General features: G+C 43.3%; 1 long non-coding RNA gene across 1 annotated transcript in view; it reads left to right on the top strand.

Moving 5' to 3' along the window:
• The window catches only part of LOC146799911 (uncharacterized), a 62,732-nt gene that overhangs the window by 14,416 nt on the left and 22,068 nt on the right, over positions 1-26,248 (top strand). Inside the window, exon 2 of the long non-coding RNA XR_014967599.1 lies at positions 8,300-8,392. This is a non-coding gene — a long non-coding RNA (uncharacterized LOC146799911). The remainder of the gene's footprint in view (positions 1-8,299; positions 8,393-26,248) is intronic.

The following is a 26,248-nucleotide window of genomic DNA, read 5'->3' as shown; positions in this document are numbered from 1 at the left end:
ATAGGAACCTAGAGCACGAATCCACTGCGACCATGATATATTTATAGTTCCCATCCCTTTGTAAGGGACCGCAGTGGTCCAGGTAAATACAAGCTAATGGTTTATCTGAAATTAACAGGGGCATCTGCGCAGGACGTTTCACAGTAGAGACTTTCATCTTCTGGTATATCTCACAGTCCAAAACATAATTTCTAGTCTGTTTCCTAATGTCGGGTCACCAGTATCTTTGTTTTAATAATGCTACTGTGGCGGAAACACCTGCATGGGCAGAGGCGAGCCCTTCATGTGCTGCTAGGATTAGCCCTAGTCTATGTTCTATGTTTGGAATTACTCTATCCCCCACTCCAGGGATTTGAGCAAACGGAACATTGTTCGCATCAATTATATATGAGTATTTGAGTGGAAATGTTTTAGGTAATGCCGCACCGCTGCCTTTGCTTGATGCATTGACATCCAGCATTATTTTGCTGTCTATTTTCGTTTTTGAACGAGTGATTGCAGCTACGGAAGCCATTTGCAAGGCCCCTTTCGCGGCTTCATCAGCCAATAAATTCCCTTCAACGTGAATGCCATCACGTTGGTGACTCAGTGTCTGTATCACGTGAGTGTTCTGTAGTCCGTTTCGCAACTGAACTACTTGTTCCCAAAGCAATTTGTGCTTGATTGTGCCACCTTTTGCATCTTTGAAACCATTTTGATTCCAATTCTGTAAATATTCATTATAAGATTGAACACAGTAAAAAGAATCGCACACTATAAGTGTGGGGAATTTACGATCCGTGTTTTCAAGTGCCATCTTAAATGCTTGTAGTTCAGCCTGCTGAGCTGTACAATCCCCTAGAGATTGGGTTTTTGTGACCATTGGTCTGAATTTGCCATCTCGCATGCGACCTTTAACGATAGCACACACTGCACTGTAAGCTTATTTACTCCCCGTAGCGGGCTGTGCAGATCCGTCAGTATATATTATAAATATAAGTACTGGTCAAGAGGGAGAATTTCAGTAGGCAGAGGACATTCGTGTTCATATTGCAGGAATGCTTGTGTTTTTAAATAAGGATCAAAAACGTATTCAACATCAGTTGCAGCAAGAGAATTAACCCATTGTATCCATCTTGGATGTAAAGCTTTTGCATTCGGAATGCTCGCTTTAGTAACTGCCTCTAAGGCTGGTACGGAAGTCACGACCATAATGCGTTTCCCCTGTGCTAGGGCTCTTTCTTTTGCTACAGCGGTTTGAACTGCTGTCAGAATTTTTTCTGTAGAAGTTTTTTTGTTGTTTTGTTTTTGCAGAGTTTTATATAGTGCGAACTTGACCCGAATCCAATCAGGTATCAGAGCGCTTTACATAGCACCAGTTACGTTACATGAGGACACACATTCAATTTTTGTTAGGCACAGGGAGATAAAGTGGTTTGTCCAGAATCCCAGGATGTTCAGCGTCATTACCGAGACTCGAACCCAGTTCCCCAGGTCCGAGGTCAAGCGCCCTAGCCGTTAGGCCAACTCCTCTCCCCTAAGTAAATTTCATTTCTGCTTGTGTATACAAGTGGGATTTGTACGCAATTGGTACTTTTTCACCTTTGTTAAAAGTTAAGTAGGTGAATCCGATTTGACCCGGAATAATTCGGATCACTAAGTTGCGTATATTTACGCGTGTTTGCAAATTTTTCGTTGCTAACATGTCTGTTTGTAGTGAACGCAAAATTTCTGTGTGTTTTTGTGTCCAACGTGTGATTTTAAAATCAGGTTTGATTAATTCGTAGAGAGGTTTAACCCTTTCTGCGTAATTTAGAATGTAAGTTCTTCCAAAATTCAGGAAACCTAGAATCGACTGTAAATTTTTCAGCATTTTTGGCGGTTGGAGCAGTGCACACTTTTCTAAAAAGTTGGCTGCCAGGCTTTTGCCTTCACTTGATAGTTCATATCCTAGGAAAAGCATGTTGAGGTGGGCAATTCTTGACTTTTTAAAGTTGAATTTGTAACCCTCTGAGGCGAAGCCCAATATTATGGTGCTCACCCTGTTCAAGTGCCTATCCAGGTCATCATCTGTCAGATATATATCATTGACATATGATAATGCCTCGTCATCATAAGTTTGTAGTAACTCTGTTACCCTTGCTGAGAATAACCCTGGGCTGTTTTTGAATCCCTGGTGCAATTGACAAAATTGACGCTGGGTCCCCATTATTGAGAAAGCGGTCAAATATCTGCTTTCTGGTGCAATATTTTGACAAAAGAAACCATTTGAAATGTCTAATGTGGTTTTATATTTTTTACGCACAATGTTATTCATTAGTGCTGTACTATGTGCATTTTGCACTGCAAATGCTTTGCAACAAGAATGTAAGTGTCTGTAATCCAAAACTAGACGATATGTATTGTCTGGTTTGGAGTCAGGAAACAAAGGATTGTTCATTGATGAGGTTCATGTTTCAATCACCCCCTGATATTCAAGTTGATCTAAAATCTCCCTGACCTGTTTTTTAGCTTAACTGGGTACTGCCTTTGTTCAGTTGGTTGATTTTTTAATTAGATTTTATGGTGGCTACATACACGTGGCTCATCTACAAAAAGTGTTGAAATGACGAAGAAAGTACGGATGAATATGGTGTAAACTTTGTGGAACCAAACAGAAGATGTTGGTGGAGTTAATCAGAAAATGCTGTGCCACTGGGTTGGGGCGGAAAAAGTCGCCCCACAGTATGTTGTGAGGTGAGTCCTCATCCCATCCTACATGATTTTTATACAGTGCTGGGGCTTGGGCTACTGCCCATTTCCTGGCTAATGTATATTTTAAATGAATTGGAATATGGTTGGAGAAGGCAGGCATAATTATGGTCTCGCCATGTGGGCACTCCCTGACAAACTCTGGTGGCCAGTACTGTTCTGCTAGAAGTATATCATAACCCTTTGAAAGATGCTCCCAAAAGAGTCCTTTCACTTTTCTTGGTATGTCTTCCTCCATGGGTAGTGTTATTTCATATAACCTATGTGGAGGACTAACCCTGCTGTCTACAGTCTCAACTTGTATGTCTTCATTCAAGTCCACTGTCTCCAGTCCCTTCAGGTTCTGGTGAGCTATTGTAACTTCTGCTGCACTGTCCAGCATGGTCTGGGCCCACTCTCCGTTCCTGAGTTGAGTTCTCAGTATTCTCGGCATGTCTGATCTTTAGACCTGCTACCTTTTTCTTGGAGAATTGAGGTTTTGCTTTATTTTTCTGAACGTGTTGACCGTCTTTGGACTTTACGCGTTCTTCCTTGTTTTCTGACCACCCTCTTCTTTTGGATGTCTGTGACAATATCTGAAAGGTACGAGAGGAACGTGTATCATTATCTTGATATCTGTCAGGTTTTCTCAAATTATCGCTATTCCTGAGGTTGTACCTCCTTTCAGAGGGCTCCTTCTGTGGAGGAGACCTGCCTCGGGAAAGAGATCGCTTCTCTTTGGAATTCTGTTTGCTATTTTCCCACTTCTTTTTAGAAGAGGTAGGAGTGTTTTTTGTAAAGACCTTATCAGGACTTTCAGACAGTTGTGGTTTAACTGGTTTCCCTCCCAAACTGTCTCTACCTAATTCTTCATAGGATTTTTCAATTATTCTGGCTAGTTCTTGAGGGTGTTATGTTACATCAAATTCCCTTAGTTTCTGGCGGATCGCCACTGATGCTGCTTCTCCCTTAATATTAGATAATATTATTGTTGAGACCTGGTCAAAATGTTTAAATAACTTCATACCTAAATTCAGAGCAGGCTCTGCTCCGTATTAGTTTTGAATCTGTTTCAGGACATCTGGTATTAACGCCATTGACGGAACACCATGTGTTTTTGTGTAGATGGCAGCAAAGACTGTGCCCCAAGCAGCGCAGTCTTCCAGATGTGGTGCGATCCCCCATGGTAAACAGATTGTTAGAATTCTGAGCTATCCAGAATGGAATTTGTTAACGTTTTATGGGCATTTTACCCATGACTGCGTGTAAAGTCTGTGGAGTGATTTTTAGTGTATTCCCTGATGAGGGGCTGGATTTTAAATGGTTAATCGTGGTTGGACTGTGAAAGTCCGCATGACATATTGAACCAATTGTCTATAAATTTTGATTAGCTCCTTGAGTTGAGCTAGTAGTTCTACATCTGACATTTCTTCAATGTCAGGATGAGGTGTATAGCCGGCTAAAATCGGCCAAGTTGCTCCTGGTCTACCTAGTGGACCGAGCCTGGTAATGTGATTGTAATGTTTTAGGGTGCCTTTAAACCAGAGCTCATGCTCCTGGTACGTAAGTGCAATTTCAATATTCTCGAAAGAAGTATATTCCTCTGGTGGTTCATCTTCTTTGTAGAAGTGAAACAAGTGTGTTACTGGATTTGATTCTGGGAATACTATCCATGAGAAGAATACCTCTGTCTGGTGAGATTCATGTGCCTCTATCACAAAAACTGCTCTACCACCTCTTGGTGTTAGACCATGTTTTATACGTTTTAGAGTGATGGCTCTCCTTAAATTTGGTGGGATGTGTATAACACCCGCTTCGTTTTCATTAAATCCGGTAACGTCAGCCGCAGCTGTACCGTTTTCAACGACAACATCTCCGTGGTCGGACATTGTTGAAATGAAAAATGCTGAGCAAGTTTCAAGGGAACAAAGATAAGGTGCACAATATTTTGAAACACTGTATCCTTTCAACGTTGAACAAAACCAAACAGCTAATACATAGGATTTTCGTCCTACTCAGCTATGGCGGTTATTATCCCTACCCACTCCAGACGTCTTATGGAGTTTTATGAGTAGAGGGTCTCTGAGAAAAGCACGACTGAGTTACTTCAGTATCTAGCGTCAAATTAGTGCATTACCAAACCGTTGGACGCCATGTAGTGTAGTTCCTATATCCCTGATAGGCTTTGCGCATTGGAATAACATACACTATAGATTTGACATAGGACTAAGGTCAGTATGTATCTATCAAGTATATTAAACGTAATTACTTGTGTGTGCCAGCTAACTCAGAGGTCACTAGAAACTTCTCGAATATACAAGAAGGGATTGGTCTTTGACAACCGCATAAACATAACAACTTTGTTTCCCTTTAGAATCAGGATAGTCTCAGAATCGTGGAAACAATAGATAACAGTTTCACTCAGTCAATCGTGCATGCTTCGTTTCTACAGAGTTGCACAGAAATAGAGAGACAGACATTTCAATAAAAGGATTTATTGAGCAGTCTTATTTCTTATGCAAGAGATATGAATTGCTACAATTGTAAGACGGACCGCAATGTACAATATGTACGAGGTTAGCAGTAAGATAAAATAATACTGCAATAGCATGGTTTGTAACTATGACATATATTAATCAAAACACATACATGAATAACATAATGCTGAAATGTGATACTCATCTGATGCTTCTAAATTGTTCTACCCCAGTGTACCTAACCTAAGTGTAGTACGAGGTTTGAAGTAGGTGCTGTTTCTAAAGTATAGCTAGCTATATCTTCGTTTAGCCAAGAGTTGCCAAAAGTTTGTCTAAGTTCTAGTCAGCTCCATACCTGAGAATGAGAGAGGTTTGAATCTTTTTTCTTTTCTGGACTCCAAAGTCTAACCCCCGCAAGGGAAGTCAGAGAGCACTGGAGCTGGATTTTCTGCAAGGAGGATGGCAGCGTCAGGTCAGTGCATCAGGCTGGAACTCAATCTCCTTCTGAACTTGCCGTGGCAAACCGCGTAGTCTGGGTTGGATCGAATCCTCCGGGAACCGCAATTTGCCAGAGCAAGTGCTGGTATATTTATACCTTGAAGGTGTCTAGGAATGCCAGTATTGACGTAAAAGTCGGGCAGAGGAACATAATGAATGAACCCCTAAGGAATAGATGTTCATGCATACTTAATGAGTTCTTGGAGAAATCAATATTCAAGCTGAGGGAAATTCCTAAAGGCTTAAGGGTCTGGTTTTTCAAGAAATCGTTGTGACGTGGATGGACGGATATAGGTGGCCTTGCCTGTATTTGGTTTGTACGGTCAATGTCTAAATAAGGGCCGGATTTCTATGTCCAAATAAGGGCAATGTGAATTGTACCTATATAAGGGCATAAATCGGGAAACCTATATACGGAATCTAAATCTACATACAACAATAGCTCGTCCTGATTAAACCTTGCTCAACAATGCAAGTGGATTTTTCGTGCCCTGGGTTCTCATTAGTGAGATTAAGTATGTCACTAGCTTCTATCTCACAGAAGACATCAATATGGTCTTTCGCTATCTTAAACACAGATCTAAACGTTGTCACACTAGTTGCTCCTACATCTATACCAATTACTCGGGTAACTCTGTTACAAACAGTGAATCAAACTGATTACAACTTTAATTGGGGATAAACTCTCCAGATTTGTTCATCTCATACAATACATGTAATGTTTCTATGTCAACAGTAGAGAGAAAGGATTTTTGTCCCGAGATAACTGATGGAACTTTAGGTAATGCATTTAGTTTCTGCAAAACATGCACTTTGTAAAGCTTTAGTTTAAGTACAAACTTGTATAAATCAATGCGCACCTGCACATAATCTAAAGGCATTTCTGGACAGAAAGAGAGACCCAGTCTAAAGACCTGTTTTTCAATTTCAGTAAGTTCTCTACTTGATTGATTATCGTTAATTGCGAAGTGTGTCTGACATTATTGTTTCTTCAGTCCCCTGACGCGTGTTCCCATGCCATTGTTGTTGTCCCTTTCTACTTTGTCGTCTTTTTAGGTTTTGTCTTCTTTGCCTCTCCCCCTTCCTCTCTGCTTTCCTCTGAAGGAGTGTTCGTTGTTTTGTTGTAAGAGGCGGGATTCCTTTGGAAAAAGACATTGCTTTAATTTGTTTGGTTGATGTACCATCAAGTGATTCCAAATTTGAATTCAAGTCTGTACTGGAGTTCCCTCGTCCTCTATCTATTGGTCAAACGCTCTGTCTTTAGCTAGTTCCGTTGTAGTTCTATTGAATTTTCTTGCGAATGTAAAAATTCATCCTGTTTTGTAATCACACTAGTCACGCTGGAATTGATGTAGTTTCCTCTCAATTACTTCTTTCTCATGTTTTTTTGTCTCATCCTCTAGTTTCAGTACCTTCTTGGTCTCATCCTGGTCTGTTTCATTATTTAGTTCATCAATTAGAGTCTGAATCTGGAGCATTAACTCCTTGTTACCATGAGCTTTTCAGCAAAATATGCAACATCACTTTCAAGAATACATTGGTGTTATCTGCCCACTGCTTAAAAAGTTGAGGTTTGGAACTTGCTAGTGTTGGTATAATGAAAACTCTCAGTCCTCGTGGGATCAGATCCACCACGAGATAATTCTGTAAAGAGGTAGCCTCCCATCTGTGCCTTACCTTCTTAAGTTGTAGTCACTCCAATAAATTTCACTTCTGTTTAATGCTGGCCATATTTCCCTGAAGATAGGACATATTCTGTGTATTTGCATTCTCATCAGCGTTTGTCTTCAAAATTAAAGTAGCTGAAGCCTCCGGCCCCTTTAAGAATTCCTCTGCCATAATTATTTGTTCTCCGTGTACACTGGATCTGCGCTTAATGGTGATTGCCGTAGCGTACCCTGGTGACACCAATAGTTGTAATACTTTTCACATCTGCCTTTTCCCCGAGGGTTCTACGGTCTTAATGCGGACCCAGCACATATACATATTACCTACTGGCTTGTCATAAGCCACCTACCTGGATTCCAGATGATTCCAATAGCGCGGCGACGCTAGTTCCCAAATCTTCCAGAGACTTGCCCTCAGCTTACAGGAGAAACTGCTCCGGTGGCAAATCCCAGTGGGAACGGAGTTGGTTTGGAGAGAGCGTGTTGAGTGAATGATGCTGTGGCTCGTCTACTCAACAGCAACACTGCAGCAGGCATTCACACCAGTCTGATGAATGGTACCGGCAAATATGGTACCTATAAACAAACAAATAAGGCTTTAGTCTAGTATTAACTCTTATCTCTTAAGATATAACCTCACAAAATCCCAACCAACCTTTCGTTTTGTTGTTGGTTAGTTTTCATTTAGATTGTCCGTAGAGGCTCCTTTATCAAAATTTTCAAACCTGTAGTGAGTATGTTTTCAGCATCAAGCCCACAAGCAAATTTGGATGGAGTTAGCTTCACCCAAGTCCTCTCTGGCAGAGCCCTGCCAACAGTATGTACAGTTTGAACAAAAACACTGGTTACCTCTATTTGCAGCACAATGTTGCGACTAAGCTCAGCGCGTAGTAAAATCAATTCTGTTAATGTGTCTCTCCTATTCTTCTTGTTCTTTTTTCCATCCAGGTGTGAGACTAATGCGGGACATTCTTTGCGGTGAGGTCGAAGCAGGAGAATCAAGGGAGCTGGCAAGACAGTGTCCTGGAAGCCAGAAAACAGGTTAGTGGCAGGCAAAGAGACTAAGTGAAGGGGAGGATTAAGGGCGGTCTTTAAATAAGACTGCTTTAGATCATTCATGAATGTCACATTCTATTTGTTTGTAACAAGGAACAGTTGCATATAATTAACTTGATGAGACTGCCTTCTAGAAGGTGCTTTAGCATAGTCACAAAGGTCGAGTTGCAATTGCTTATAGCAAGGAACGGATGCTGATGATTAATTTGAAGAGGCTGTCTTTTAGAAGATGTTTTAGAATGTTCACAAAGGTTGTGTTCTAATTGCTTATAGGAAGGAACAGGTGCAGGGATTAATTTGATAAGGGCTGTCTTCTGGAAGGTTCACACTGAGGTCATCTATGCCAGTTGCTTGATGCTTATTCTGGTGGATTTTCTGGATGTCTGAAACCTGACCCTGCATATACATGATAAAAAAATTGTAAAAGCAACTAAGCCCTCTTAAACAAACCGGGGAACACTAGCTGCAGCTAGCTAGTACCAACTATGGTAAAAAGTCAGGGAACATTTGAGTCATGCCGGTATAATGTGATAGTCAAGAGAGGTGATCTGTGGCAGGAATCCTGAATGTCGGTTACCAGTAGGTAGTGTAAGGATCGCTGAGTATGTTCTACTGGAGCGTCCGGAATCCTGGAGCGAAGTCCTCAGTCGTCCCCCACGTCCCTCCGACTCTATCAGACTCTAGAGTACGGAGGACACGCTAGGAGAAAACAGGGAAACAAAACAAGGATAGGCGGGGAGAAAGGCAGGTCTTGTTGGTGGACCACTTCAGGATTAAAGACAGGAACACCCAGCTGTAAAACAAAGTCTTTGTTAATGTGCATCAATTTCCAAGGACCTCAATTGTTTGGACCTTTGAGATTAGGTAAACCTACCACGATTTTCTTTCACCTCTCTTGGAACTCTCAGCATGAATATCTGTGCCTCCCTCTACAAGAAAATCCCAGGATAAGACACAAGTGTAACAACAAACAATCCCTCTGAGAATGTGCGTAACCTGTGAAGGTACCTGGCTCCCCCGTAAGTATCCAAGCGAACTGGGAGGGAGGTTAAATGACGTCTTCTTCTACTACTCTCCTAAGGTGATTGGTTTACATTAGGGCTGAAGGGAACAAATAGTAATGGGTCCGGAATTCATGAATGATGATTGTCCCCCACCTGATCTCAATTGTTACAATTAAAGATTACCTTGTCTTCTATACTGAAATGCTGTAACCTACAACGGTGCTTAATGGTCCACGCTAGTTAACACCACCTACAATACGTATAAGGAAACGTAGTGCAGGATAAAGATTGGGAAAGGCCTTTCTCATTCAAGGGAGGTTCGTTATGTCCAAGGATAAGTAATATGAAAGAATAAACAACATCAGAAACAGATACCACTCCGGCCTATCAATGACCGAGAGGCGCCTTAACTGCAGGCTCCACTATTAAACACAACAGAATGCCAAGGCAAGATTCAACCCAAGGAGTCCACATAAAAGAACAACATGTGGAACTGGACCTACGGAAACACCATAGGAATAGATACGGACTCCGAGACCTTACTTGGTAACGGGGAATTCAGTCGGGTAAAGCCACACCAACCAGAAGGAATCGCGCGGCTACTGTTGCCGCTCCTGTAAGCACGGAAACGCCAGTGCCACGCCAGACAAGGGACAACGAGTGCGCCAGCACTCATTCACTTCGAATCGTCTGCAACCGGAAGCAAGAAACACGAACTAACCGGAAGTCAGGCAAACACCAGGGGGACGGAAATGGGGCTATGTGCAAGAACGCTAAGCAGCGTTAGCACGCCCTTCGCACCTTAAATACTCATCCGCATCTCAGGGGCATGACCGCGGGGCATGACAGGTAGTTATAGTTAGGATGTAGTTTCCATAGGAAGAGCGTTTTTTGTTTTGCCAATACTGTTGGCGTCCTTTGATCAATCTTCATGAAAATTTCAAAACTAGTTAGCCACTCACTTCAGCTGCTGTCTTCATGGGTGATCCCTCAAGCGGAGACCGAGAAGAAGAGGGGGAAATATCCTAAAACACTTTCCCCCATGTTAATTTCCATAGGAAACTTTAGACATTGTACAGCCTGAACTGTTGAACGGAATAACACCAAATTTGTCAGAAAGGTAGCTGTTGGTCCAGAATGTGCCCTCTCTGTTAAATGGTGTAAATCTGTTAAGTAGTTGCAGAGAAATATAAAGATTTTTAAGATATACAACTGGGGATGTGGAGGATCCGTGTCCCGAGCCGAGATGTCGTGCTGAGATCTGATTGGCTGCCAACACTTCAAACGAGGAAGTGTTTGCAGCCATCTTGTGACTTGGTTGAACTGACTCACATAAACAAAAGAAAAGGGGACAGGGTAAAACACCCTGATCCCCTAGGCCTCTGGGGAGGAGGGTTCCAAAAAAGCATTAAAAAAAAATAATCTGCGAGAGTCGCAGATTCAGTGTGACTCCTGCTGAATTTTATTTTTTGAATCCAAGCGTGGGCTCCCGCGCTTCATTTGTAATCTGTCCCCAGGGGCATGTGTTAAATATATAGGATGGGGTGCAGGGGTCCCCCCTCCTTGGAGCCTTAAAGCCCCAGAGACCGCCACCTACCCAGATCATTTTAATTACGTTATACAGGGGTTGCCCTAGGTAAACCTGCGCCCTGGGGACCACTATCACCTCAGGGCAAATGATGATTGAATGCAGGAGGGGGCCGCACCGTCCCCCGACAGCCAAATGAACCACCACCTCCCCGGGTCTAAATATGAGAAATGTGGGGCTGCACACAGTCCCCCCTGTAGTCCCGAGGGGCACTCCTCCCTGGGACTGTGCTCTGTAATTGAGGGGGGCTATGTGGCTCCCCCTCCTGCAGCCATCGATGGCCCTGAGGACCGCTATCCTACAGGGCCGGCTTCTTCTACCTCCCGAGATACCCACCCTTGGGAGGTAGCTGTTTGCTATGGCTTAATGGGAGCTTTACAGCTGACACCAAGCCATGCGCGGCCCCCCTCCCCGATTAAAAAAAGGACTGGCCTCGGGGGATGGGGACCCGGGCCTGAAAATGACCCAGAAAAGGGGGGCCACGCAGCCCAGCTCCCTTCAGACTGGAGACCACACCCCCTTCACCACCACTCTGCCAAGGTGCCTCCTGGCGCGCTTCGGCTTGGGGGATGAAGTCCCCTTGGCTCCAGAGGGTTCTTGTGGGGCAACAAGTCTTCCTGTTACCTTCAGTAAGTCCCACAGAGCTCGATTTCTGAGAGGACTTTGGAGGCCACGCCCCCTTTCTCCACCACTCTGCAAATGCAACTGCTAGTTAAAAAAACATAGAAATTCTCTTAAAAAATCAAAGGTTTCAGAGACGCTATAGTTAAGAAATGGAATTGAAAAAACCTTTAAGATTCACTGAAAAAATAAAGATTACAGGGATGTTATAGTTAGGCTCAGGTTTCACTCGTACAAAACTCAGCAAAATTCAGCAGTTAGGTGTTAGCTGAGCTAACTTTAACTTGTGCCCCCAATGCACCGCTTATGACCTCACATATTACATCACTCATGACATGGTCAGTGACATCATGGATGGCATCACTGATGACCTCTCAAATTACATCATCCACAAAATCAGTAACACACCCACTCACACCCCATAGAACCTTTCATACAGCCACTAAGACACCAACTGGCAGACAGATACAGACATTCACACAACCAGTCTCTCACCCATACATTCACTGACACCTAATCACTCACTTATACAATCAGCCACACACCCACTGAATCATCCATATAAGAACTCATACACCCAATTATTCACCAATACATCTTGCTATATATATTTTACACTCATAAACGTTTTAAAAACACTTACAGTCACTAGATGATCTCATCAGTGATGTCACTGACCATGTCATGAGAGATGTAATATGTGAGCTCATAAGCATCATCGGCCATCCCGTATTCGCCAAAGAACCCTCTAATGGCAAACGAGCCCATATTTAGGGCTGTAGTTGAATCATTAGTAGGAAACTAAGGGAAAAAGAGTCCAATAATAATCCTTACCGCATACAAATCCAAATTTCTTAATCTTTATTTTCTTGGTGAAGGAGGGATGGTTAAAAGCAAGAATAATAGGACAATAACAGCCCTGTTATGGTTCTGATTATCCACTATTAGTCAGCTCGACATGTTTCAGCCCCTCAGCGGCCCCTACGGGGTCCAGGACTTTCTACAGGGCCAAGTTAAACCCCATTTGTCCCTACAGTGCTTCCCTATATCTATATCACATGCATTCCAAATATACGCATGCAATACCAGATTGCCACTTGGTCCAATCCAGGTCCTTCTGTGCCAGGAGGAAACTCTCTAGAAAACATACACTTATACAATAACTCCAGACAATTCAATGAACAACAAGACACATAACAAATACGTACATTTACACATTAACACTTAAGTGTCTTTTCTGAGTGACCAAAGCATGTTTGTAAATCAATCTTTCGTGCAAAACTACTTTTTTCCTCTCAGTGTTGTCACTCACTAAATAAACGTGTGAATACTGCATGCACTTTCATTCACCCTTGTACATACATGCTCAACTTCTAAAACGTATTTCACTTCTGATGTGCCGTAGCCAACCCCTGGTTTTTTGGAAAGTTCATGCTTTTCCCATGTCATTTTATGCACCCAACATACATCTAAAGTCTTCATACTCTGTGTATTAAGATCGTACACCTCACGGAGGGGCAGAGGAGGGAGTCCTATAGTCACACTCTGCATCAGTGCAATTATACAACTTATAGGTTAGATTTGCCAACAAATGTAGAGATTAAAGACAGAGTAATGCAGTCATGCGCTGTGGGGGGATGAGGGCCTAAATCTTTGAGGCTTACTTCATCAAGGCTCTCCCTCGCTGGATCACCTAGAGCGTATCCCTATCCTCCTCCCGAGGTTACTGCGTCTGTTGTGCATCGTAGTGCCCATCCGGTTACATCATGGCTGGCCGACGAGCTATGCCTCATGTGATATGTAGTGCGAGGCCTCTTAGCCCACGTGAAAAATTAATAATTGTTCCTTGGTGTCCTCTCTGACAATAAACGGCCCGTTTTTTCGGCGAACTCTATTTATAGACAATGTTGTTTGGAAATAACTCTTGTAGCTGGATGGATGAGTTCATTTAGCATTTTCAACGTGTTGTGGTCTATAGCCAATCCCTTGAAAAACAAGGGAATGCACAACAAAGGGGTGACACTGGCCTGCAACCATCAACCACCTATGTCCTCCTTAGTGTTGTTATTATTTAGCCAACGCAAGCCAAAAAGTGGAGCCGTTCAAAATTGCAATTAGGACATAATTTGAGAGTTAGCTGCACTCTCCTGGCTCATATACAAAACCAACACCCAAAGCAATCAATCGTCCTCTCACTTGCCATTGGAATGGGATTTTTTAGTCCGCAGGGGAGCAGAAAGACAGGCTTTAGGGGTGAGAGTGGGGCAAATGTTAGAATGGACCAGACCCACCCCTTTATTTTATTTTAAATATATATTCCTACTATACAGTGGGCTTTCTGCCCCCCAGGGGCAAATTGGAGCATAGCTCCTGTATGCCCCGGGGGGGGGGGCAAAAAGACTGGTTTGCTTCTTTTGGGGTGAGGGTGTGGCCATTGCCAGAGTGCAACACCCACACCACTTTTGTTGCTCCAAAGGCAAAATTCCTGGTGTCATGTGAACTTTCTACCCCCCCCCCCCCTTAGGAGGGCATATTTGGGGCACGATCCCCAATTGTGACAAACCGCCTATCTGCCCCCATGGGGCAGAAGACATTATTGCCCCTTTTGGAGCACAGGTATGACTCAATGCCAGGGTAAGCCGCACCCTACATTTTTTGTTTTGCCACCATTTTTATTTCCCTGGTGTGTAGTAGACTTTCTGCCCCTCCCAAGCTGCAAATTGAAGGCAAAAGCCTGTCTGGCCCTGGGGAAGAGAGTTGTGGAAGAGGGGCAGAAAAACTGGTTTGTCCCATTTGAAGTGTGGATGTGGCCAATGATACTTTTTCTGCTCCTCCCTGCCCCCCCCAGTACCAAACAGGGAGTTTGCCTTCAATGTTTCCCTGAGCAGGGTCCTTTATAGCCCTCCCAGTATCGGCCAATGGCCGACAGACACACAGGGAAGGGACTGCAGCCGTTTGACATTGGCCAATGGTCACACTTAAGGGGTTAAAAAACACAATATTTAATACTTCAAACACAACAGACATAATTCACTTTTTTTAAACCATTGGATCTGGCTTGCTGAGAGGCTTCAACACTATTCTTAGATTTTCCCTCCTTCCTTTAGTTCTTTGTTTTCAAATCTGTTTGGTGGAATATCAACTACACTTCATATACTTGGTTGTTCAATTCTTAGATTTTGCTAGTAAAGAAATATAACAGCATGAATGCCAACATGAATGAAAGCAGAACTTGCCCTACTGAATACGAAGTGGATTGGTGCATGACGTGAAGCAGTGGCATTCTACTTTGGAGGAGACCTGTTGACAAGGTTAAGAGAGATTTGTACTTTGTCTTTTCACAAATTTCAAACTCCTAACGTGAAATCGCACATCCTCAAATAAGCTATATTCCATAGTGTTCCAATGCAATTACCTGGGACTATTCCAGTAAGAATGTATGACATTGCAGCAAAGCATTACTATGCATGCCTATTCAACCCAGCCTTTACCATGCCTGCCTTTTCAACGCAGCCTTTATCACGCATGACTTTAAATGGAATGTTATTACTCTGTGCAGATGCCTGTGGACTAGTATTTAGTTGCATGGAGTTTCACAGATTACCGCGGTAAGCATCAGAGGCTTACACTATGAATATCCTTGTTAGGCACTGTTCAGTGGGGTAGGACATTATTTACCCAACTGAAATTCTGTGCATGCGTGTAATCCAATGATTGTTTGCCTCATGGTTGCCTTTTTCTGAAAGCCTGTACTCGATTCAGGATTTTCTTATGGTGATAAGCCCATGGCAAAGAATTAAGGCCTGATCAGTTTGTTTTTAAAAGTTATGTCAGATTCCATAAATTAATCTATTTAGTATGAAAAGTTACAAAAAAAAGCAGTTGGACTTATTTAGTGTGATAAAAGCCTTGGAGGATGGATTGTTCTACTGTGATAAAGCCGGCAGACAAGTATTTTGACAGATGGAATCGCACAGATTACTGGAGTAGACAAGCGTTTCTTTATGAGAAAGCTTATGCTCAATACAGAAGGCAGGGTTGGTTACGCGAATAGGTCACATATATTGTGAACAGCATAAGTTATTTCTTTTAAGATGGGGCACGGGTTCTACTATCCCCTTTATTGCTTGCACTGGGTATAAATTCCCTGGAGTGCAAATGAGATGGCGTAGCCCAGCCTGGGGGATTTTACTGTCGGATACAACATACATTGTGTCTCTATATGCAGACGACGTGATGATGTATGCAAGAGATGTGGTGATGAATCTAACACCAAGAGTTCATAGGATGCAGGAATTTGGGGTGTTAGCGGGACTGATGGTCAACTACAACAAGTTGTGTGTTTCCATTGAGACAGTCTCACCCACAGCGGCAGGTCACCTACTCTGGGAACCCTGCACCTTTCAATATTTGGGTATAAACATTAACATGGTAGAGGGCAACAGTCACAGAACAGTAAGACCCCGAAGGTCACAAGTGGCCTGTCTGCGGTGGGACGAATATCGGTGTCCAAAACGATAATGCTCCAGCAATTGTACTGCTTTGAAAATACATTGTTTATAATCTTTAGAGAACTAGATACCTTACTAGGGACTTTGATATGGGGAGCAGGGAAGATAAGAGCTGCACTGGCTAGACTGAAGCTGCAGCCCAACAAAGTGGAATGGAGGGCTCAGACTTCAAAGGGTACTATATTGTGCACGATTGCAGAGGGTCACGCTGTGGCTGGCAGACCGCCACTTACATAAAATAGGAATCAAGAATACACACCTTTGCAAAAGAGCACTAGAGACGCTACTGCGGTGCACAATGAACCCAAGAGAGACCTTCCAGGGCTGGTTAAAAGGCACAGGGATGTCTGAGACGGAGCATTATTTATACAATGGTGTGTATTTGCATACGCACTGGTGATCTCCTTGAAGGTGCAGCCAACCACGTGGGGACACCTTATTCCACAGATTTACACCGGTAGGACACAGCAGGAATTTACACTATGGGGGATTTACTTCAAGACGGTACACTCATAGACTGTCAGACAATAGCAGATAAATGAGACATTCTGAGAGGGCAATTCCTACCATACAATATCACCCGTCACGCACCCTCCAGTCATGTGAAACTTTACAGGTAAAGGTTTCCAGAATCCGGAAAGCTAGAATGGCTGCCCGCTCGTTCAGCTACTTAACTGCTAAAGTCTGGGGGTTCGATTCACAGAACTAACTTAAGACAAAATCCTAAACTTACTACCAATTTGGTATTCACAGAAGGCACTTACTCATTTTGGTATTCACAGAAGGCACTTACTCGTTTCGGTATTCACAGAAGTTAGGAGTCCTAACTTTAGGACTCCTAAATGCCTTCTGTGAATACCGAAAGTCTTAAAATTAGGATTTTTCTCAGTTTAGTAGTAGTATAGTTAGTACTCCTAACTTTAGGACTCCTAAATGCCTTCTGTGAATACCGAAAGTCTTAAAATAAGGATTTTTCTCAATTTAGTAGTCCTAAAGTTAGGACTCCTAACTTTAGGACTCCTAAATGCCTTCTGTGACTCCCGAAAGCCTTAAAATTAGTATTTTTCTCAGTTTAGTAGTAGTAATGTTAGGAGTCCTAACTTTAGGACTCCTAAACTGAGAAAAAACCTAATTCACAGAAGGCATTTAGGAGTCCTAAAGTTAGGACTCCTAACTTCTGTGACTACCGAAGTGAGTAAGTGTGTTCTGTGAATACCAAAATGAGTAAGTGCCTTCTGTGAATACGAAAATGGTAGTAAGTTTAGGATTTTGTCTTAAGTTAGTTCTGTGAATCGGGCCCAGGGATTCCCTACCGATTCCACTGAAAGCATACTCGATTGAAGAATATTTCTGCAAAGAACTAAAAACCTGCCTATTTAGGTCTCTATCTCAAGTTTCAACTGCTACTTCTTGAGCTCCTCCTCGACGAATGTCCTTTTTCTAGCATGGGGACACACCGTTGGTGTAACCAGGCACTCTATAAATGAAGTCTCTGGGCCACGCCTTCAACAACAGGAGTGGCAAAGAGCTTTAGAATACTTGAAAAAAGTATCCCACAAGCCCAGTTTAATTCATTCAGTTTAATATATTTCACAGGGCATACCTCACACCATGCCAGATTAGTCGGATTTACCCAAGGGCCATTTCTGCCTGCCCTAGGCGTAATGAAGATGCAGTAAATTTAAGCAGATAGTGTGGAGCTGCCCTGCAATACCAAACGACAGTAGACTGTGTAGGCCGAGAAGTGGGGAAAACTGACCTGTTGAGCATGGTGAGCTGTTGACTGGAGATAAACCCATGACCAAAAAAGAATGCTTAAGTCACTACATTTGTGGACCTTAGTCAAGAAGGCCTTAACTAGGAGGTGAAGGCAGCTATGCCACCTGCGTTAGATAGTTGGAGGCAAGAAGTGGCGCACTGGGATGAAAGAGCGCTCCGTAAAGAGCGTAAAAGACCTATTGCCGGAACCTGAGACAAATTAGTGCATGCTTAAAATGAGAATGATGGTGACAGACCACCTAGACGTTCTTTCTTTCTCCCTTGTAGGTCTTTTTTAAATAACACCCAGAAGCTCCTCAACTAGTGCTACCAGGCTGCCTGCTTGAGACTCATTTCCTCTGCAGTACATTGTCTCCTGCACAGAAAAAGCTTCAAACCACAATGGCAATTTGGAACAAAACTGTCTAAAGTTAGTCCATGTTTTAAGGCTACAAGATGGATGACACATTTAAAGGGAATGCAGGCCATCTTAGAGTAGTACAATGATTCACTAAGGGCAATACCATGCCAAGATGTCACTAATTAGATATGTATTGGGCTATCATCATCTTGGAACAGTACAGTGCATTGTGTTTCTTTTTCTCTCTAAGATGGCAACACATTAAATAAAACATGATGGTCATGTTGGTACTTTAAAACAATGATACACTATGAACAGTACCATTTGCAACTGCTTTAAATGTCAGGTACTAGAAGAGTGACTGGCTGATTGGATGATGGCTTTTGTTGTCTTTAATGGCCCTTGCCGGAAACTACTTTTTATGCACTGTGAAGGTTATTGACAATAGGAAAAAAAAAATTAGGAAGTGATTCATTTCATTACTCATATATGAATAGGGCACACTATAACGCATGCGTTTAGAATGCATGCCATTACAATGAGGTCATTACAACGACTGCATTGCATAGCATTACAACGCAAGTCATTACAATGACTTGCTGTAAGGGGTGCTGGATGTTGGAATAGTATAATTTGCTATTCCAACTCCAGTCTGTTCAACAGTAGGGAAGGTGTTGGATTTAAAATCCAACACCTTCTACCCTCTACAGCACGTCGTTGTAACGGCTTGCGTTGTAATGGCATGCACTGTAACAACACGGTCGTCGTAATGACTGGGTTGTAATGGCATGTGTTGTTTCGCATGTGGGATAAATGATGTTTTCCCTCATATATGTATGATCTAGAGAAGTAAACCTTAACATACTTGGCAAGCCTAATTTTAGAACAGTCAATTGTTTTGTATTTTAGTGTGGTATTCTTTTGCACAAAAAAAATATTTACTTGAAAAACACACCCAACAAACATTCTGGTGCATATAATACTTACCTAGATCAGTAAGTGTGTAATTATAAAGTGGAATGTGCTTCCTCTAGTGATGGAAGTCTTTTTTATAAGATGGTTGCCACAATGAGGCAAATAGCCTTATAGTCCCTCTCTGCTGACGCTCTTGCTCTCGTTGAAACTGCCATGGCCATTCAGCACAGGCTTCTGTCAGCGGTGCTAGTAAGGTTCATCTCCAGCCACCTTGGTCGGCTGCTGCTGACCCGCTCCCTTCTGCCCAACACTGTTTGCTACCCAACACTGTTTGCTACCCATTCATCTACAGCTAAAGGCAGCTGCTTGGTGTAGCCATATGAGAACCAGGCAGATGCTGTCTCAGCTCCAAGACACCATCGCCCATGAAAGGATCTGTCAATAAACAACCACACAATGCCTTACAGGTGAGGCTACCAGTTTTCAATTTTTACATATGTGTACATGTCTAAATTTATTTTAAAAAACATAAACATCTTGAAATGTGACAGAAAACACAAATCACTGGAAATTAGATTTTCTTAGAATATCTCTGTGCTGTTAATCATCCCTGTCAGGTGAACATCTGTGACAGTCACACCTTTGGGAGTTAAACAATTTTTTTTATAATAAAGTCTAAATAGTACAGAGTTGCACATGCTGGTGCTAAAATGCTAACGTGTTCAGATGAGTGTATTGTTTTGCGATATATGACTCCTTAGCACACTAAAACCATAAAGACATTGAAGCATTAGTGGAGTTTTATTGAATGTCAGTTGTTACTTCGCAGACCATTATACAAGGAGTACCTGCACATCTCAGTCCTTAACTTCTCAGGTACGTATTACTTTTAATGTTGTTTAAATTTAATGTATCCATATTATTATTGATTTATAAGGTAATTCCCCCACTTCCCATCCTTAAACCCTAAAACTAATTACTACCCCTATTCATTCCACTTCCAGAGACCTGTAAAACCCATTACTACTCCTACTCACTACCCACCCCTGAGACTAATACTTCTTATTTCTTCCAATCACTATTCACCCCTGAGCCCAAAACCCCAATACTACATCTATACACTACTGAGCAGATACTAAAAAGTCTAGGCATTTCTTACTACCCCTATACAAAACCATACCTGAAGCTTTAAAACACCTTACTACCCCTGTACACTACTATTCCCTGAACACTTTCCTGTGTGCAGCTCGGTGATGCAGGGCAGCTCCACGTTGGCCCTCTACTGTCCTAGACATGATGGAGCAGAGCCGCATATAAGTGCCACCCCTGCATACTGAGGTCAGTTTCTTATTTTTCCCTGTATATGCCCTCATAAATGGAATGTGAACAATTGTTGGTTCCAGTGTGCTGAGTCCTATACTGAACCTTTTTAGATGCTTAAAAGAGGTCACGCTACAGAACGGGGAAGTGGGACAATGGTGAGGAATCTGCAATTAGATAAAGTATGCATCAGAAAAAACATTACTAAAAGGTAAATAACTTGTTCTCCTGATGGATACTTCTAACTGCACTCTCGTCACCTTAGAGTAGGTTCCTAGGCAGTACATTCTCAAATGGAGGGTCTGTGGACTGGACTTAAACAAAAAATCTTACAGGACTCAGTAGGCAAAAAAGCCTTCCTGCCAGGCCTTGATGTCAAGGCAGTAGGGTATCTTGAATGTGTCGTATCCCAGCAGATGTCAAGGACAGACGCTCCACTTACCAGTGTATTGGTAGCAGCCTTAGTCCTGGTGGAATAGGCTCAGACCTTCTAGAGGTCTCTTCTTGGCCAGTGCGTTAATGTAGAGGACTCTCCACCCCGACAGGACACACTTTGATGTCAGAATATGCATCAAACAACTATAGATCACCTGGGAAGGGGTGCACATCAGAAACGTCAGAACCAAATTACGGTCCCACTGCAGCAACAGAAACTGTTTGGGAGGAAACAGATGTCAAACCTTTTATAAATCTTATCACGGGGGGGCGTAGCCAAGATGACGGGCAGCTGAGACATGTTTTCGAGTCCCTCAACTCCCCGCCGCCGGGCCCAGCCGCCTAGAACAGCAGGGGCGGAACTCACTGAGATATCTTAGAGTCCTGCTGAGGTATGTAGGAACGTGGGGGCCGCACAAACCACGTGGGCACGATTTTCCTGACCTTGGCTACGAAGCTGAGAGGCGGCCCGTGTGTCAAGACCTGGGCACCTGGACAGCTGCAGGAGAGCGCCATCCCGTGGCCCGCTGTTTCTGGCGACGGAGGCCGGCTCGGCTTGGCTCTCGTTTCTGTGGTGGGCTAAACCAGCGGTGGAGATGAGCTCAGACGGGATCAGGACCAGGAATATGCATCCCACAGAAGCGAGAGGGGGTGCGGCTGCCCAGTTTGGTTGTCTGCCCCTGGGATAGCCAGGTGATGAGACGAGGGGGACGGACTGCGGCCGGCACAATCCAGAGAGAGGCCCTGAACTTTAGCCCCTCTGGATGAACTTCCTACAGCCTGCGATGGAAGGGGCCGGGAGGCCAACACTAGAGGGTGGGGTGGCCACCCTGCCAGACTACACAGAAATAAAAGGTGCTGGCCCTAAGTTCGTTGCTGCCCGCCCTGGGGTGCGCCCCTGCACGACTGAACACCAAGGCCTATCTGCAGGCCCATTGCCCGGCTCCGGAGGGGCGGCCCATGTCGTGGCCTGAAGCTATATCATGCAGAGATCCACAGTACCTGACACTCGGTGCCTCATAACCTGACTGCACCCGCTGGGGAGCGGCACTGAAGCAAGACGGCACACATCGGCACTAGAGAGGGGGTTCAAACTGCTGCACACCCAATCTCAAGCACTCGAGAGTTGCACAGCATGGGGCAATATGAGCAGCTTAGGGCCCCTTCCTGTAAATCTCCAGCGAGGCCCAAGAGCACTTAACAAGCACCGACTAAAGACAGGGAAAATTGCGTTGCTGGGGGTGCGCTGGTACTTGCGGCAATGGCGGGACTCGGCCACATACATCAGGTAGAGCAGCTCATTGATGCTGCCTGCCCCATCAAGGGGGCCTGGAAAGCACTTGCCGGAGGCCAACCCGGATACCAGGGCCGCTGCTTGCGGTCGCGGCAGGCCCCTCCACCACCCTTTCAGTCACTTTCTGGTACCTCCTCTACCCCCAAATATGGCAGCTGCATGGGAAAAGAAAGACCACTATCTCAAGGATATGGTCTTAAAGCCAACAGGAGGATTGGGGGTTGATACACCTTTGAAGACCCCTGACGGGCTCTCTGATTTTGGGGTCCCAGACGAGCCGATCACTCGCCCGTACCTGGAATCGCTGGTCGCTTCCCTGCGTGGGGACCTTAAGTCTTTCAGGAAGGAGGTTACATACGAGTTGGGAAAAAAAAACGCATGACCTAGATGGGCAGGGCGAGAGAGTCTCCATGCTGGAAGACCATGAAACAAGCAGGGAGGAGGAAATATAACAACTTCAAGAAGAAATACTGCATCTCCGGGACCAGCACCTGGACCTCCAAGCCCACACAGAAGATTTGGAGAACAGATTGCGCCGGAATAACATCCGCATACATGGGGTTCCTTCTGACGTCACCTCCTTCATGCAGGACTTATTCCGATTCATCCTGGAGGTCAACCCTGAGACAGACAACAAGCTTGATAGAACGCACAGAGTGGGCCCCAAAAGTTCACCTAACGCCCCACCACCAGATATCCTCACGTATGTACACAACTTCCCCTCAAAGGAAAGCATGCTCCAGAGAGCCAGAGATAAACATCCCTTACAGTATCAAGGCTATCACCCGGTTCTATACCAAGATCTTGCAGCAACGACCCTCCAGAAGCAAAAAGACTTTCGCCCTATCACCATGCGCCTCCATGTGACAGGAGTACACTACTTGTGGGGTCATCCCTTTTGCTTAGTTTTCCGTCACGAAGGGAAACTACACCTAATCCGATCACTGGAGGAACCACGCCGCACATTGGACTTGAAGGGAGACTCACTCAAATCTATGCGAAACAGCGGAGAGGAACCAGACAGAATGAACAGCCAGGGGCGGAGGGGTGTCAGAGACTACCCGACTGAGCTTCGACCAGATCCTGATACAACAGCTAGAGAGAAGAAGGCAGTCATAGACACATTATCCGGAGCATCTTCAAGACCTGCAACATCATGATCAAAGCGGGGATTGTCTTCTGGGTCTTCTACTCCTATCCCTCTGCTCTACTCCTTCTCTCTTTTCCATGTCTGCCTAGACCAGAGTTCCAGCGTTGGGTATTTGGGCCTGGGCGGGGAGGGGGGCCACACCCACGACCGAAACTTGTGACCGAATGGACATACCAGAAATGGACCTTACCTCCCTTTATACCAGTTCTAATTTTTTTTTGTCATTGTCTGTCACGGGTTTAGATATTTTTAAATTCCTTTTGTTGGACAGACCTTGGAACTATCAACACAAGCCTTTGATCTCACTACTCCCTAATACACTACATATTGCCCACACCGCCCATATTACCCCCGTTCGCTTAAAGGTAGCCTCTGTAGAGAACTTTGCTCTCGTGCCCAATGTCAGAGAGACTGAGAATCCTCACACTAAATGTCAAATCCCTTAACCCCCTCTGAAAAGAAGCTCTATCCTATCATACCTAGAACACTCAGGGGCACATTTGCCTACTACAATAGACACATCTTCTCCCTCGCGATGAGCACATACTCCGCTCCAAACATTTCCCACACCAATACTTTTAATCCCTCCTGAACAAAACAGCAGGCATGGGCATATTGGTCTCTCGACACTTCAGTGTCAAAGTACTATCCAAAGAGGCCGGACTAAGGGGGAGGCTGTGATGCAGATTGGGGTGTACAAAATCTCCCTACTTCCACGGATAGAGTAATTTCACAGTTACACGCACATACACTCACCATACACTAGGGCCCATTTCACTAACATACACTCAAATACTCTACCAGTATTGAACCTGTGGAAAGAAAACTCCTAAACTCCTAAACCCCACATCTACACCGAGGTCGATAAGACCTAGCTATTGCAATTGTCATAATCTAAACAATCTATACATCAATAATCAAATAGAGTACTCAATAATTGACAAGAAATAATCACCAACACCGTATTTAAAATTATGATTCTTTATCTAAAATTAGTCAAAAGAAATTAATCAGAATAAATCATTTTCTCATAATTACCTATTCTAGCTAAATGTCAGAATGGGTCATCAGGACAAGTCTCTCAGTAGAAATCTCCCAAGTCACCGTCCTCACAGCATCGATCCTCACCAACGCAGGTTTGGGAAGAAGTGGCAAAAGGCAAAACGCAATGGAATGAAACCCTCTCTAGTCTAGTATATTTATAATAATTCAGACAAAGGAAAGAAACATTTAACATAACTTCATCCGCCGAACCGCTGAGCAGAGCGAGAAGGAAAGGATGTAGCATCGCTACATTTTGAAAAATCTCCGCTCAGAAAAAGTCACAAAAATAAAAAGACAGAACAGGAACTAAATCTTAAAATGTTTCTTCTCAACTTCCACACATTTCCTCTGGTGAGCTCAGAGTTTAGAGTCTTTCTTTAAAGCTCCTTTGTTTTCCAAGGCTACCAAGGCTGCTGTCCCAATGCATCTGGAAACATGCCCAGATCTGCTGCTGTCCTCACGGAAAGTTTTAACCAGGCAAGGACTGTGGACAGATGACTCGCGTCCATATTCAGCAAGGCCTTTTCCATCACAAATTCTCACTCGAAACCAGGCTTCAAAAGTCAGCCATCTTTTAGTAGGCCACAATAGGCCACAATAGACCATCTTAATTAAAAGAGACAAAACAACGTTACCACAGCATAGTGATTAAACAGTGTTAACCCCACTAATACCCTTATGTGTATGCAATTATCTAGCTTTAGCAACACAAAAAAGCATTAATTCAAAAGCGTTTCGTGCTTAAAAATAAACAGCACTCAGCAACGTTTATTTAATAAAACATGCACATTGTCAATAGCAACACGTAAGCGTTCCCTCGTGTCGGTTTTCTCTTATTAATACATACATATTGATTAATAAAAACATTTACACAAAACAAATAATTAATGATTAAAAATTAGTAATTTTATTTTTACCACGTTTAGACAACTGAAGCTTCAAAACCCGATGAATTTTCAACAGAAAACTCTGCTCCAGCAATCCCCCCTTTGGTGATTTTTATCACCAAATAATCCACAAAAAAAAAAAAATTTAGTGAAATTTAGTCCCATTTTAGGAGAAATTTGAAATGTCTTTTTCCTCCTTACACAACACTACACACCAGACACTTTTTCATCATCCCTCTTTGTTTCTAAGTAGACACTCTCCCTTAATTCTTCTAATTCAATTTCGTGTGGTTCTCTTTTCAACCTTTTATTTCTCTTTTCATTGTTTCTTTTAATTAACTTCTTTTTCCCTCCCCTGTTTTTACAACACAAACACACTAATCTCAATATCAATAAAGCAACAATTATACAAGTTAAAGGAAACAATATCTTACCTACAATAGTACTACCTATTTTTGCAATAAAACTCTTAACAGCTATCACCTTATTAGCTATTTTAGTCCAGATACTTTCAGCTTCAAGTGGTACTAATTCTTCATGCAAATCAGTAATATTTTTGATATAGACCTTCAGGTCTTTGCTTTCGTCTGGAATGTAAGTGCAACAATGTTGAACTTTCAGCATTCCACAAACTCCACCCTCCTTAGCCAATAATATATCAAGAGCAAGTCTATTTTGCATAGACATAGCACGTACGGCAATTAATTCCGTATTCACCAAAAGAAACCCTCCAGCGGTATTTGTCGATAAGCGATCCACCACTGTTGACAGTTTCCGAATCCCATTAGCATTTAAAGAAATTCCCACTGCTGGAATTAAAGCTCCAAAAATGTCACCCACAATTTCAAACCAAGTTTCCCTCTTGAAGCGCATTAGTAAATTAATATGTTCTACATCTTCTATTCTATCTATATGAAAAATCTTTGGAAAAACCAGGCCCACATAACACGTGC

The sequence above is a fragment of the Triturus cristatus genome, chromosome 8, assembly GCF_964204655.1.
Source record: "Triturus cristatus chromosome 8, aTriCri1.1, whole genome shotgun sequence".
NCBI classification, from domain to species: Eukaryota; Metazoa; Chordata; class Amphibia; order Caudata; family Salamandridae; genus Triturus; species Triturus cristatus.
Note: the sequence above shows the minus strand (reverse complement) of the source record. Positions and strands in the feature narration are given on the sequence as shown.